This window comes from Ovis canadensis, chromosome 18 (genome assembly GCF_042477335.2).
Source record: "Ovis canadensis isolate MfBH-ARS-UI-01 breed Bighorn chromosome 18, ARS-UI_OviCan_v2, whole genome shotgun sequence".
NCBI classification, from domain to species: Eukaryota; Metazoa; Chordata; class Mammalia; order Artiodactyla; family Bovidae; genus Ovis; species Ovis canadensis.
The window spans coordinates 45,841,680-45,854,505 of record NC_091262.1 but is presented as its reverse complement, the minus strand read 5'-3'; the positions used below and the strand labels follow the sequence as shown (position 1 = coordinate 45,854,505).

General features: G+C 47.3%; 1 long non-coding RNA gene across 1 annotated transcript; it reads left to right on the top strand.

Moving 5' to 3' along the window:
• Positions 1-9,198: 9,198 nt before the first annotated feature.
• Positions 9,199-11,426, top strand: LOC138423804 (uncharacterized). Its single transcript, XR_011250453.1, has 2 exons — positions 9,199-9,669; positions 11,023-11,426. It is a non-coding gene; the product is annotated as an uncharacterized lncRNA (long non-coding RNA).
• Positions 11,427-12,826: the final 1,400 nt, after the last annotated feature.

Sequence of the window (12,826 nt, the reverse complement as noted above, 5' to 3'; positions counted from 1 at the left end):
CGTTGTCTAGAGAGACTGCCTCCCAGCTGCCCAGGCACATTGCTCCCGGTGACTCAGAAACACCACTGAGGGCAGCTCATGGGGAGTTTGGATTGCTGAGGTGGGTGGCCGAGAGCACCCTGCCTGGGGTCTGTGCTCCCCTCCTATGGATACATGTGCAATTTTTGTATGTATTTTTTTTTAGCTGTATATACAGTGTTTATGTTGCAACTTCACCTGAAGCAATATCCACAGAATATCCCCTTCTTCCCTTGGCACATATTTGCGCTGAGACGAGTGTCCCTTCCACCCACAGTGTGTGTGTGTGTGTGTGTGTGTGTGTTATTCAAAACTGTGAGTATCTGTTCTGTTTACTTCAACTTTGAAATCCCAAGAGTCACTCAGACAGTGTGAGTGTGTGTACACGTGTATACCCATGTGTGTGCACATGCCTGCTGGAAGTAGAGGCCAGGCCTCTGGGGGAGCAACCTGTGGCAAGGTTGACAGACACATCCTCTGCCTGGTGGGCAAGATGGCCCTGGGCCCCGCATCAGCCGATGCAGAGCTTGTTAAAGCCAAGCCTGATTGTGCAGTATTATTTAGATAGCACGTTAGTGGCCTTTTGGTAATTTCTAAACTTTTAACATTATTAACCACCTTTCATGTGATTCACCTATATCAAAGAGGATCAAGAAAGGAGAAGAATGTATTTTATCGTGCTCTTCTTTGCTTCATTTTCTTATTTTTTGAGAGAATGGGAGTCATGAGGCCCATCTGGGGGATGCCCTGTCCTCCCGGCCAGCAGGTCAGGACTTCCAGGGAGGAGAGCTGGTTGGCCCACACAGAGTCCTGTCTCCTCTGGCCAGAGACAAGGCTCTGCCCCTGGGAACAGCCACAGGATGGCGCGCCGCTGCAGGCCAGCAGCCCGCTCTCTCGGTGTCCTGCAACCTGGCCCCACTTTGCCTAGCAGGCTTTAGTAGGTTGCCCTTAGCTAACCCATGTGCACATAACCCCCTGCCAGTTATACACTGAAGTGGCAGCGCAGAGACCACTACCCTGTCAACCAGCACGCCCCCTCAGCAGCCTGCTCTCCGTGGTTTGCACATTGAGACGCTTTCTCAATGTCACTCTCATGCTGCCTAGCCCGTGTGAATTTGAATGTTGGCTATTTAATGCAGTTTCATATTTAATGAAGAATGTTTCCTGGTCCCTTTATTTGTTTTCTAGGTATCCTTCACCACCACCACCCTCCTTTTTTTCTCCTGTTTCTGTTTTGGCTTGGATCCAGTCTTCTTCATTTTAACTCGATAGTATTATAAGCACGGACACCCTCCACTACCATTATCTATAGCACTGGCAAACCGAGCACCTTTTCACATTAGATGTGTTTAGTACTGTTTTCATAGTCGGACTTGTTAAGGGCAAAAGATGAACGCCAGCTAGTCAGGAAGGGACTCGGGCTGCTCTGAGATCAGTGGCTGGATTAATAGTTCTCTGAGTGAGGGCCAAAGGATGTAAAGTGGGGAAGGACGAAAGTGTTACAGGTGAGAACGGAATAGGCAAGATAACCCTATTTCTAGGCAAGAGGTATTGTCAGACGGTCCTCCAAATATTTTTCCAAAATGATGAAGTTCAGTCTCATATTAACACAAATATTTTGCATTTCCATTTTAATTGTAGCAGAAACTTTGAATTCATTCATCAACTGCGAAGAAATCCTGCCCTCAGACATACATATTTATACATATAATATATATATATATATGAGTTTTGGATTGTGACTAGTATAGCACTTTAAGTTTTCTCAAGTAACATCAAGTTATTGTCTTCAATACGGATTGGATTTTTTCTCTTCTTTTGAAGTCTGTACTATAGATTCTTCCATGTATATTGAGAATTTGAACAATTAAGCCGCTATTGGAACTTTTCCTTAAGCCACATGAGCAAGAATAATCTCTCGTACACTTTTAGGTAAACGGGACAATGGCTGGAGTAGCCAAGACCAAGACTGAATGTACAGCAGAGTGCCTTGTTAGCATGCTAACCTCGTCTGGGAGGAAAGAAATTAGATATTCCACGGAAAGGAGGGGGGGCTGTGAAAGGGCTCCCTTGCTCGCCTGAGAGCCCTTGGTGCACTAGCATGATGCCAAGGAGCTAATTCATCCAGAATAACAGCAAGATGGTGGAAAGAGCAGTTGCAACCCATGGCATCAACAACAAAAGAATGGTGAAGGACGTCCACCAACCCATAGGCTAAGTCAGAATTGGAAGCCAGGAGTATGGCAGTGGGTTTTAAGTTTTGCCCTCAGAAGATAAACCGGCTGAGATATACAGGGGAGCACAGCACTCACATTCCCTAATCTACTGATGTTGAGGGCCCAAAAGTAAAATCTGTTGGTCAGAATTTTAAGGGTCTGAGTAGCCTTTCACTGTCACTGGGGCCAGTTGTGCTTCCAAACTCAGTCCAAGTTTGTGAACTTAGAAAACTAAACCAAGAGATCTGAGCCTCTGGAAATATTAATGATAATCCTGGGAATTAGACTACCTAAAATTGTATTTTAAAGTGTCTAGCATTATAAAATATCCATGAAAGATCTTTGGGGCCTACTAAATAGTAGGACATAGAAGGATTGCACTCCACTTCTCACATTCGAATTAAGAATACTTTGGTGCTAGGAAATTACCTGACTTAGTTTTGCTGATAGGAGTTTTTTTTAGATGTTACCAGCAGCAATCTGAAAAAAATATGGGTTAGTTCCAGAAACTGGGATGGGCTTAGGATACTGCGCTGTATTCCAAGTGATTCTAGATGTATAAATAAGGTATGAACATACTTGGGATGGGCAGGGAGTAACTTGACTTCCTGGGCTAACTCTGACATGTTTTTTTAATTCCCCTTACTAGTTGACAAGGAGTAAAAATTCTGGTTCAGCCTAATGACTGAACAGGATGGCTGCCCGTGAAAGCAGGTGGTTAGTTTTACCTCATTGAAGCCCATATTCTCAAAGGCCCAAAGTGCTGCGCCAAGACAAATCCAAGTGCCGCTCTTGCTCAATTGTGCGCCGCAGCCTGTGCTGACGGCAGCACCAAACGTGGGGGTTCCACGGACCAAAACCGATGCCATTAGGGAAGCCACGAGTGGTGCCACGCAAGATTCTAGACAGAGATTATACCAAAGAAACCAAGCCTCTTTGTCCTGATGTTTTTTAGATGATGAGGCTGAGTTATGACGGACGCCATGGGAAGAGAATTCACGTGCATTCCCACATCCAGGTATTCCGCTGATCAAGTAAACCATCCTCAAAAAAAGCACCTATTTTTTTAAAAACAAGTCCATTTTGTGTATTGGGGGTGGGGGGAGATGATGCTAATGAAAACCTTGGGAAGATTATAAATTCCCCAGCGTTTCAAGAGAAGGAACTATCCCCTCTCCCATTGACATGATTGTGACAATCACCCAAACTTCAGCTTGGGAACATCATATCCCTGTAATACTGAAAGCTGAGGGTTTTGTTTTGTTTTTTTTTTTTTGGTTGTTTTTTTTTTAAAGAGATGTGATAGTTTCAATAGGTTTGTTTAAAAAAAAACTCTTGGGAAATTTCTTTTAAAAAGTCTAGTATTTTTTATAAACCGAGGTGTTCACCACTCATCACCACCATTTTAATATTTATAAGTGCCCAGAAAGTACAAGGTGCTATACAGCTGTTACACACCCTCTCTCCGCAGCTGTCTGAAATTAGAGTAGGTTTTTGCGTCAGCCAATGCAGAAGCTTTTCCCCTTTTCCCCGGGTGGGCTGCAGGGACTTGCATCCGGGACATCCCGTCAGGTGTTTCCCACGCCGCAGCATTTATTCCAGCTTCTCACTTTTCCCCATCCGTTTGCCTCCACTTTTATTTTTTAAATCAAGAAAGTTTCAGGGAATCAAAAGAGGTCGGACATTTTTTAACCTAGCAGAAGTACAGAGTCATATATTTTGCTACAAATATTATATTATGGAAAATCCACTTTGCCCGTGTAGTGTGTGGAAAGTGTGTGTGTCCGCGCTCCCGATAACTTGAATGTTGAACCAGCCCTATGGCTTCAGGGTAGCATTTTTGAAAGATAAACCACACTGCTTCAGGAAATTTGCTCCAAATAACTACTTGGTTATCCCTTCCCTTAGCAGTTTTAAAAGGTGTTACATGCGAACACACCGGGATGGGATTTTTCTGTTGATAACGCCGGGCATTTTGGTATGAGATGAGGGCAGAAGCAAGATGTTGTCCTTTCAGTGGTTTGAATCGTGGCAGTCCTCATTCCGCTCTCTTTCATTCCCCACTGGCTCTGCCCATGCTCGCTTTTTGAAAATCTTGTTTCTTTTGTTCTTTCCTGGAGCTTCACCTCTCTACTTAACATATTTTAGAGTTGTAGAAACCTACCAACGAAAGGTCCCCTCTGTCACCAGGTGGCGCCGCCCTTTGGTTTGCTGTGGTACTTTGCTGTGTTCTCTGTGGCATCATGTTACTGTGTAAATAAATTCATTTTCATATCCAGTAAAAGCAGACAAGCTCTTGTCTTTTCAGCTTCTCTCCACACTGACGTGCCGCGGACATGGTTACATCTTAACTCGCAGGAGATGTGCCTTCTCAGATGCTCCTCCCTGCTGACCTGGACTTGTTTTCAATTCATTCCCTCCCTGAACTGAGAAAACCAGCCATAGAAGGGCAAGTGAAGGCCTTCAGCTTTCCCCCAGAGCTCAGAGGGCTGCAGGTTTGCTGTGTGAGATCGCCCCCTAGTGACCAGTCACCATATAGAGGTCCTGTTAGTCGCCCAGTGGTGTCCGACTCTTCGGGACCTCATGGGCTGCAGCAGCCCAGGCCTCTCTCTGTCCCTCACCATCTCCCGAAGTTTGCCCAAGTTCATGTCTATTGCATCGGTAATGCCATCCAGCTATCTCATCCTCTGACGCCCTGGGTTTGTTTAAAAGGTCCTGGGTTTATTTAAACGGTTTGGTTAGCTGGCTGAGGCTGAGCCTCTCAGTGGTCATCTCAGAGCTCTGCAGACAATATGAGCAGAGCAGGACCGTGTACAGCGTAACCTGCTGCAGAATTCACATCCTTTGCCTGTTCCTAAAGGTACACGGTCACACACTGGGTCCTCACAAAGGCAGACAAGCTAATGAGCAGATGCTTCCGTAGCAGACAGAGGAGGCCTCCTGGCTCAGGCAGGACGAGTCCACAGTGGGCAGAGGCAGTGACAGCTGCCACGTCATTGGAGTAGAATGGATGAAAGTGCAAACATGTAGACTCTGAATTTAGACCAGATTTTAGATTTCTTAACCCTTTACCGTGGACACTGTTTCCAGCCCAGTGTTTCTGCTTCTCTCCACCAGCAAGCATTCTAGAACTTTCAGACATAATATTTAAGGGATATTCCAGAAATGTGATTTCCAGACTCAAGTTATATATTGCTGAGGAGGAAAAACTGTACTGATGTGGGCCTCAGAGCTCCCTATGTTGCCTGGGCCTGGGAGGAAGGGTCAAGAGGATAAAGCTGAGAGACAACTCCCTGGGACATAGGCTCAGCTTCTGGACAGGAGCTCAGGGAACTTACCTTCCTTGTTGTGAACCGACTTCTGGAGGGAGAGAACCAAAGAAAGAGACAGTTGGAGCTGAGAGGTCTCAACATTATAGAGAGGGAACACAGTACGCTTGGGTGGCTGTCCAGTGCTCTGCTGGAGAGTGGCCAACTGGGGCCCCTGAAAGATACGGGCTTGGATGGTGAGGGTTCAGGGTTGCCCAAGTCAGGCTCCAAAGCGGGTGGAGCAAGGCCACAGATGGGATCCCTCTGACTTTTGGTATGACTGGAGAGAGATCCTGTTACCCCTTCAGCACCTTGCCCAGCATGGGATCCATTCCTAAGAATTCTGTCAGTGGGCCCTTAGGAAGACCACTCTTCCCTTTGATTCTGGATTGTCCAGAGGTGATGGACCACTGACATTTGAGTGGGGCCTTTGGCTTCTCTGGTGGCTCAGATGGTAAAAAATCTGCCTGCAATGCAGGAGACCCAGGTTCAATCACCTAGGTCGGGAAGATCCCCTGGAGGAGGGCATGGCAACCCACTCCACTGTTCTTGCATGGAGAATCCCATGGACAGAGGAGCCTGGTGGGCTACAGTCCATGGGGTCACAAAGAATCAGATACAAATGAGTGACTAACACTTTAACTTTTCTTTGGCTTCCACATGCCTGGGAGCTGACTTCTTTCAACCCAGGTCACAAAGAATCTTGAGTTCTTTCCTACCTGGGATTTACTGGTACGAGAAGCTCTCTGGGTGCCTGGCACAGGGTGTGCACTCTGTGAGCTCTCTGCTCTTCTCCAAGACTCAGCTAATTATGCATCCTTGTAAGAGAGCCCATGCTCTACAAGGGAAGGGACTTCATTAGTGCCTCAGGAGCCAAGGGCTGCAGTTGGCAGCTCACAGCTGAAACTTAAAAACTGGATTGCATACAGGGCGGAGGGGGAGGGATCTTGGTTGCCAAGATCCAGTTCTCTCAAATGTGCAAACCTCTGAGTGGAAACAGGCTGCCTGGACACAACTCCTGACCTCCTGGAGATGTTAGGTAACTCTCTCTCCACGCACACATATCCCAACTAACTGCTCGCTTACCCTCTGAAGGTACGAGGAAGCAACCGAAAGGCTGAGCATTACTGGTCACCAGTCCCAGCTGGAGAATCTAAGCAGGGCTCCTGGGTGCTGGAGAATGTGCTTGGTGAGGGGAACCGAATCTCTGTCAGGGGGCCGCAGAGCTCTTGCTCCCTGGAGCAATCACCTCACACTTGGGCTGGAGTCCTGGAACCAGGGGTCGGAAGTTGGGCAGAGTGAAAACCTGCAAGCCTGTGGCTCGCCATCTGTTCCTCCTCTCCCCACAAGTGCCTCTTCTCCCTGCAGCGCACTCCACCACACACCCAGGGGCACACCCGAAACCACCCCAGTCCCACTGCCCCGGCCTTCCCTGCCCAAGCCACTCACCCCCCCCCCCCCCCCGATGCCGAGGACAGAGCCCACTGTGTGTCAGGCTCTGCAGGCCTCCCTGCTCAGGCTTGGAGCAGCCCAGCTTCCCCCACTGACTCTTCTTTCTCCTCAAACTCCTGACCCTGCGCCTTTCCCACGCACTCTGGGCAACTGGCCTGGGTGCTGTTCAGAGAGCCCTGGACTAGTGCCAGTGGGAGCAAGCTTCATTCCACTGCCATCCAAGGAGATGGCGCCATTTTGCCCATTTCAGGATTTGAACACGGATCTGTGTGCCTTGTCAGTGCTTTTCCCTAGGAGTTTCAAAGACATCAAGAAAGAGTTTCTTGGGATTGAACTAGCTTAGTTTATCCTCACAACATCTCTATGAAGTAGGTTCTAGAATTATCCCATTTTACCCACGAGAAGACAAGCCAGAGGTTTTATTGGCACCGAATCCCTAGTGAGGGAACTAGGATTTGTCCTCAAGACAGTCTGGCTCTTCCTCGCAGCTCTCAGAACTCATGGCCTTCCTCCCTGACCCCTTCAACCCCTCAGAATCGTCAGTGGCCTCCTGGTGCCCAGAGAAGACAACCCAACTGCAGAGCCCAAGTCCCGCCCCCTGGCCATGCATTTTGCTAAGCAGACCTCTACACCCTGCTAGGCTGGTCTCTCTGCTGCTCAAACACACTGGAGATTTCCCTGCCCACACTGTGCCTGTCCTTACCTCCCCATTCTCCTGGCCCCCATTCAGCCAAGAAGCTTTTGGGGTGACTCCCACTGGAAGTGTTCTCTCATCCATCTGAAATCGCCAGCCTGCAGTTCGATCCAGCGCGCAGCCTGGTGTGCACGTCCTGCTCCTCACTCCGCCTGCTCCTCATCGGCCTAGCAGCAGGAGGGGCAAGAACAGCACTGCGCCCGCGGCTCCTGCCTGCAGGTCCTGGGCCAGGTCTCCCCACTTCTAATCCTCACTCCAGCCCTCTGACCCCCACTGCACATGAAGAAATCTTGAATCAGAGTGGGTGAGAAATGTCTCCAAGCCTGCACAGCTGGATGCCAACAGCCAACTCATTGGAAGAGACCCTGATGCTGGGAAAGGAGAAGAGGGCAGCAGAGGATGAGATGGTTGGATAGCATCACTGATTCAATGAACATGAACTTGAGCAAACTCCAGGAGATGGTGAGGGATAGGGAGGCCTGCTGTGCTGCAGTCCATGGCGTCACAAAGAGTTAGACATGACAGCAACCGAACAACAAGCACAGCCAGTAAGTATGAGGGCTGACATTCAAACCCAGCCCCGCTGCCTCGGAAGTCAGTTCTCTTCCCACCACATCACAAGTCCTAGCCTGTTTCTGTGCCAAGGGAAAGCTCTGAGTCCTACAGTCATTCATGCCAACGGTGACAGACTGGGGCAGCCTAGGAAGCCTTCCTGAAACAAGCAAAGTGGGGAATGGCGGGGGCGGGGGGGGAGCAAGTCCAGAGGGGCGCACCAGGCTGAGCAGTCAGATCCCAGTTCCTTCCAGAAGGGGCTGGCCAAGAAGAGGGTGTCACCTGAGGAGGAGGCACTGGCCGCCTTCTGAGGCCTCCCACTCAAGAGGGTGCAGAGCAGCCTCGCCTCCCCTCACCCCGCTCCACAGGGGGAGAGGGGCAAAACCTGCCAAATCAACACAGCCCAGCTCCACCCAGCCAGCAGTTGCTACTATGGGGCCCTCCTAGGACGGCTTCGGGGATGAAAAAGGTAACTGGGCGACCACCACTCACCATAGAGGTAACATAGAGGCAGTTTGGCAACTTTCTCCTCCTTTTTCTTCTTTTTCGTGTGTGTGGGTGGGGGGTGTGGGGGTGGAGGGAATCTACTTTCCATTCACCCACCCTCTCCATTCCCTCCCTATCATGTTATCTAGATTGTAAAGTGCTCAACCCTTTGCCAGATCTTTGCGCAAATACACACAAACCATACACATACACCTGTACAATACTCTGCAAACTGCTTTTCTCACTTAAGACTGACCCAATAGACATCACAATCATAGCACTTCTCAAAAGGCAGCTTCTTTCACTAAAAATGATAGCATTATATAACATTGTTGTTGTTTAATTGCTAAGTCGTGTCCAGCTCTAAGACCCCATGGACTGTAGCCTACCAGGCTCCTCTTTCCATGGAATTTTCCAGGCAAGAATTCTGGAGTGGGTTGCCATTTCCTTCTGCAGGGAATCTTCTCAATGCAGGGATCAAACCTGCATCTCCTGCACTGGTAGACATTGGCAGGCAGATTCTTACTGCTGAGCCACCAGGGAAACCAATTATATAACATACGTATATGTAAATATATTATTTTTATCATTATTTCCACTTCTCTGGACATCTAGCCACATACTTGTAGGGATGGTTAAACAGTGAAACATGAGAAATTACAAAGCTCTCTCAAGAACTATAATAGAAGTTGCATAGATACAGAGTTGAACCCCCAGGCTGGATAGAAGAACCATGTTATCTTCTCAAATATTTCATTGAATTTTAAATCTCAATGGGTTATTGTTTTTTTTTTCTTTTTGACCTTTACAGAATGGTTCTGAGTCACTTGGAAGAACAAATATGTGAAAGAAACCCTCAAATTGTTGAAACTGAGAAGCTATTTAAGTATATGAAAAAGCTATCATCAACAAAACAGTGTAATAGAGATACAAGAAAAAACAGGTCAGTATAACAGAATAGGTAACTTAAAAACAAAGCTTATTATCTATAAAAAATGTAATATAGGATAAGTTAGACATTACTCTATGGGAGGGAAAGAAAGTCTTATCCAATAAGATGTCAATCAGTTAGCTCTTTGGAAAATAATTAATCTGCACACTGTAAACCCAAAGAAACCCAAGCAGATCAAAGAGCTACATGGCACAAAGGAAAGGAAAAATGAAAAGGAATCCTAGGAACTAGAAAGAAAGCTAAGTCAATACCTGTTTTATCTCTTGTTGATAGGGGACTTTCTAACTTAAAAAGCAATAGAAGGCATCTGAAAGGGAAAGATCGATAGGTTTGACTACATAAAGATGATAACCCTTCATCCACTGAAAACATTAGAAACAAAACTGAAAGGTAAATAACCAGGCAGAAAAACCATTTCAACAAATATAATGGACATGGGGTTAAAATCCTGTTACAAAGGGCTCATGCAACCATTAAGAACATAAAATGCCAATGGAGAGATGAGAACAGACAAGTCAGAGAAGAATCAGAAGAATACAAATGCTTAACCTTTCTAGAAATAAGAGAAAAGAAAAACTAAGAACCTAAAAACCCTTTTAATAGCATTTTCTGATTATAAATGAGATGTACGTTTACAGTAGAAAATCTGGAGGATAAAATTGACCCACTGGGTCACCGTCCAGAAGAGACCAATACTGACGTTTGCTGTGTATCCTGCAAGTGTTGCTTCCTCTGCCTTTTTATTTTTAGTTTGAATCCTATTGTTGGCTTCCCATTTGCTGCCTATCAGGTTAACAAAGCTCTTTTTAAAGCTTGTACTCAGTGCTGATGACACTGTATGAGGTTCAGACAACGTAGGTGCAACTGATTTTGAGGGGAAGGGACTTAGCTCATCCTGTCCTTTTCCTGAGGCCACAGCTGAGCAGCGGTGTTGGGCCAGTTGTGACCCCAGGAGCCATGTAGAGACTGCAGATCTCCAAGACCAGAGCACCAGAGTCTCCAGGGGGCTTTTCAAAAGGACAGACTCTGGGGCCCCACCCAAGTCTGACGGCAGAGGCCTCCCTCTCCCCAGGGTCCCACGGTTATTTGGAGCTTGCCACGGGCCTCTCTGCCCTGAGTCTGGCTGCCTGGGTTTGAATCCACACTTCACCTCTAGTTAACTATGGTCCTCAGGCACACTCAGAGCCTTGGTTTCAATGGAGAGTGCCAGCTTGCAGGGTCATTGTGAGGATTAAGTCTATTAGAGGTGTTTAGCCCACTGCCTGGCAATAGCATGTGCTCATACTATTTTGTTAGCTCAAAAGAGCAAACTCCAACTAGTTGCTTTCTGTTTTTATTACTCAGGACCTATCAAGGGATTTTTGCTGAACAAAGGCAATGTGAATTCAAATCTCTGCCTCATGAGAGTCAGAAAACTGTTCACAGCTTTCAAACGGCAGTTTCTCCAGCTTTCCAAATATCTCCTGGCTAAGTTTCAGAAAGCCCTGCTAACTGTCCTTTCTCTACACCTCCTGCCTGTTCAAGGCAACACAGCACACTGGAGGCAGAAAGCATCCCTCTCCCCTGACAAGGGGCTCAGCCCAGATCCTGCCGGCCGTGCCTGTCCCATCCTTGTTTCTCCACAGAGCCACATCAGGGCTGTCATTCTGGCTCCCCTTACGACCGACAACTGGGCCTTGGCATAATAAATGCTCCGGTCGAATGTACTTTATTTTGGGAAAAGTCATTAAACCACTTTTGTGGAAACATTTAATTGAATTAGATTGTTTTCTGATTGTAATAAATGTTAACTAATTGAGTGGGCCGGGTGTCCTTGGATCAGGCTGGCTTCTCTTGGTTTAATTAGGAGGAGAGTGCAAACTTACTTCTTTTTGTCATAAGCCTGAGGTTTAAATTTATCTTTTGTGCTAATAAAGTAATCAGGCAGGTACAAGGAACAGAATATTTTTTATATCTGAAATTTAATAGCCTGCTTCACTCACAAGCCTCTGCTTGGCATCATCGGGCATGACCTAGTTCCCTTGTCTTGGCTTAATGAGGTTTATCCATTTCTTTGGGGAAAAGAAAGAAATATTAACTTCTGCGAAAGTCCTTTTGTTTCCCAATAATACCAGTCACCTGGTTCCAAGGGGACAAAGTTGCTAACAGGAGAGGCAGGTGGTCTGTAAGGCACTAAGAACCAGCCCACCCCCCAAATTTTTGTTCACCCCTAGAGTAGGCAGGCAGACCTGGGAAGTTCCAGAAACTCAAAACAGCTCAGAGATCCAGGCAGCTTCTTCATTATAGTGGAGAAGGAAATGGCAACCCACTCCAGTATTCTTGCCTGGAGAATCCCACGGACGGAGGAGCTTGGTGGGCTACAGTCCACGGGTCGCAAAGAGTCGGACACGACTGAGCAACTTCACTTTCCTCGTTATAGAGATCCTAAGACTGCAACCCAGAGAGGGAAGGAGCATGCCCAAGGCCACACAGCATGGCCCTGGTATAGTAACGTCCATAGACCAGAGAATCCTTAATAACAAATTCAGTTTGGGTCAACTAAAACTGACACAAGCCAGACCCTGGTTAGCAGTGAGGGTAGATAGGCCCAAGGAGTTTGCACAATAGTAAAATATAAACTGTCATAGAGGTCACACAGCATTGAAGGTAGTGTTAAACACTAGGCACACTGTCTCAGACTTGGGGAGGAAGGGCAGTCTGGAAGCCTCCAGAAGGTGTGTTAGCATTAGGTTTTGAAGGATAAATAGAAGTACGCCGGGTAGACAAAGTATGGTAAGAGCATTCCAGACAAGGGAGTGTCTGCACACCGAGAGCCCCAGGAAGCTTTCAGAGGCTCAGATTTGAGCTGGAGAAAACCCCTCTTTCTGTCTGCTGCAGTAGAGAAGGGTTCAGAGGGGGAGTCTATGGGCGGGGAGAACCAGGTGAGGGAGGCTGGGAGATCCTCAGCTCAACTCATTGCCATGAAAATGGAAGAGCAGGGCTAGATCATGAAATATTTAAGAAGCAGATTCAATGTCTCCTGGCTTGGTCAGGCGTCCTGAGGAAACCCTGGGAGGGAGCAGATGAGGAGGATGTCGAGGTGACACCTGCCCTTTCGGACAAACTCCCTGGCTACTGAACGGTTGTGCTTCCTCCGAATGGGTCTGTA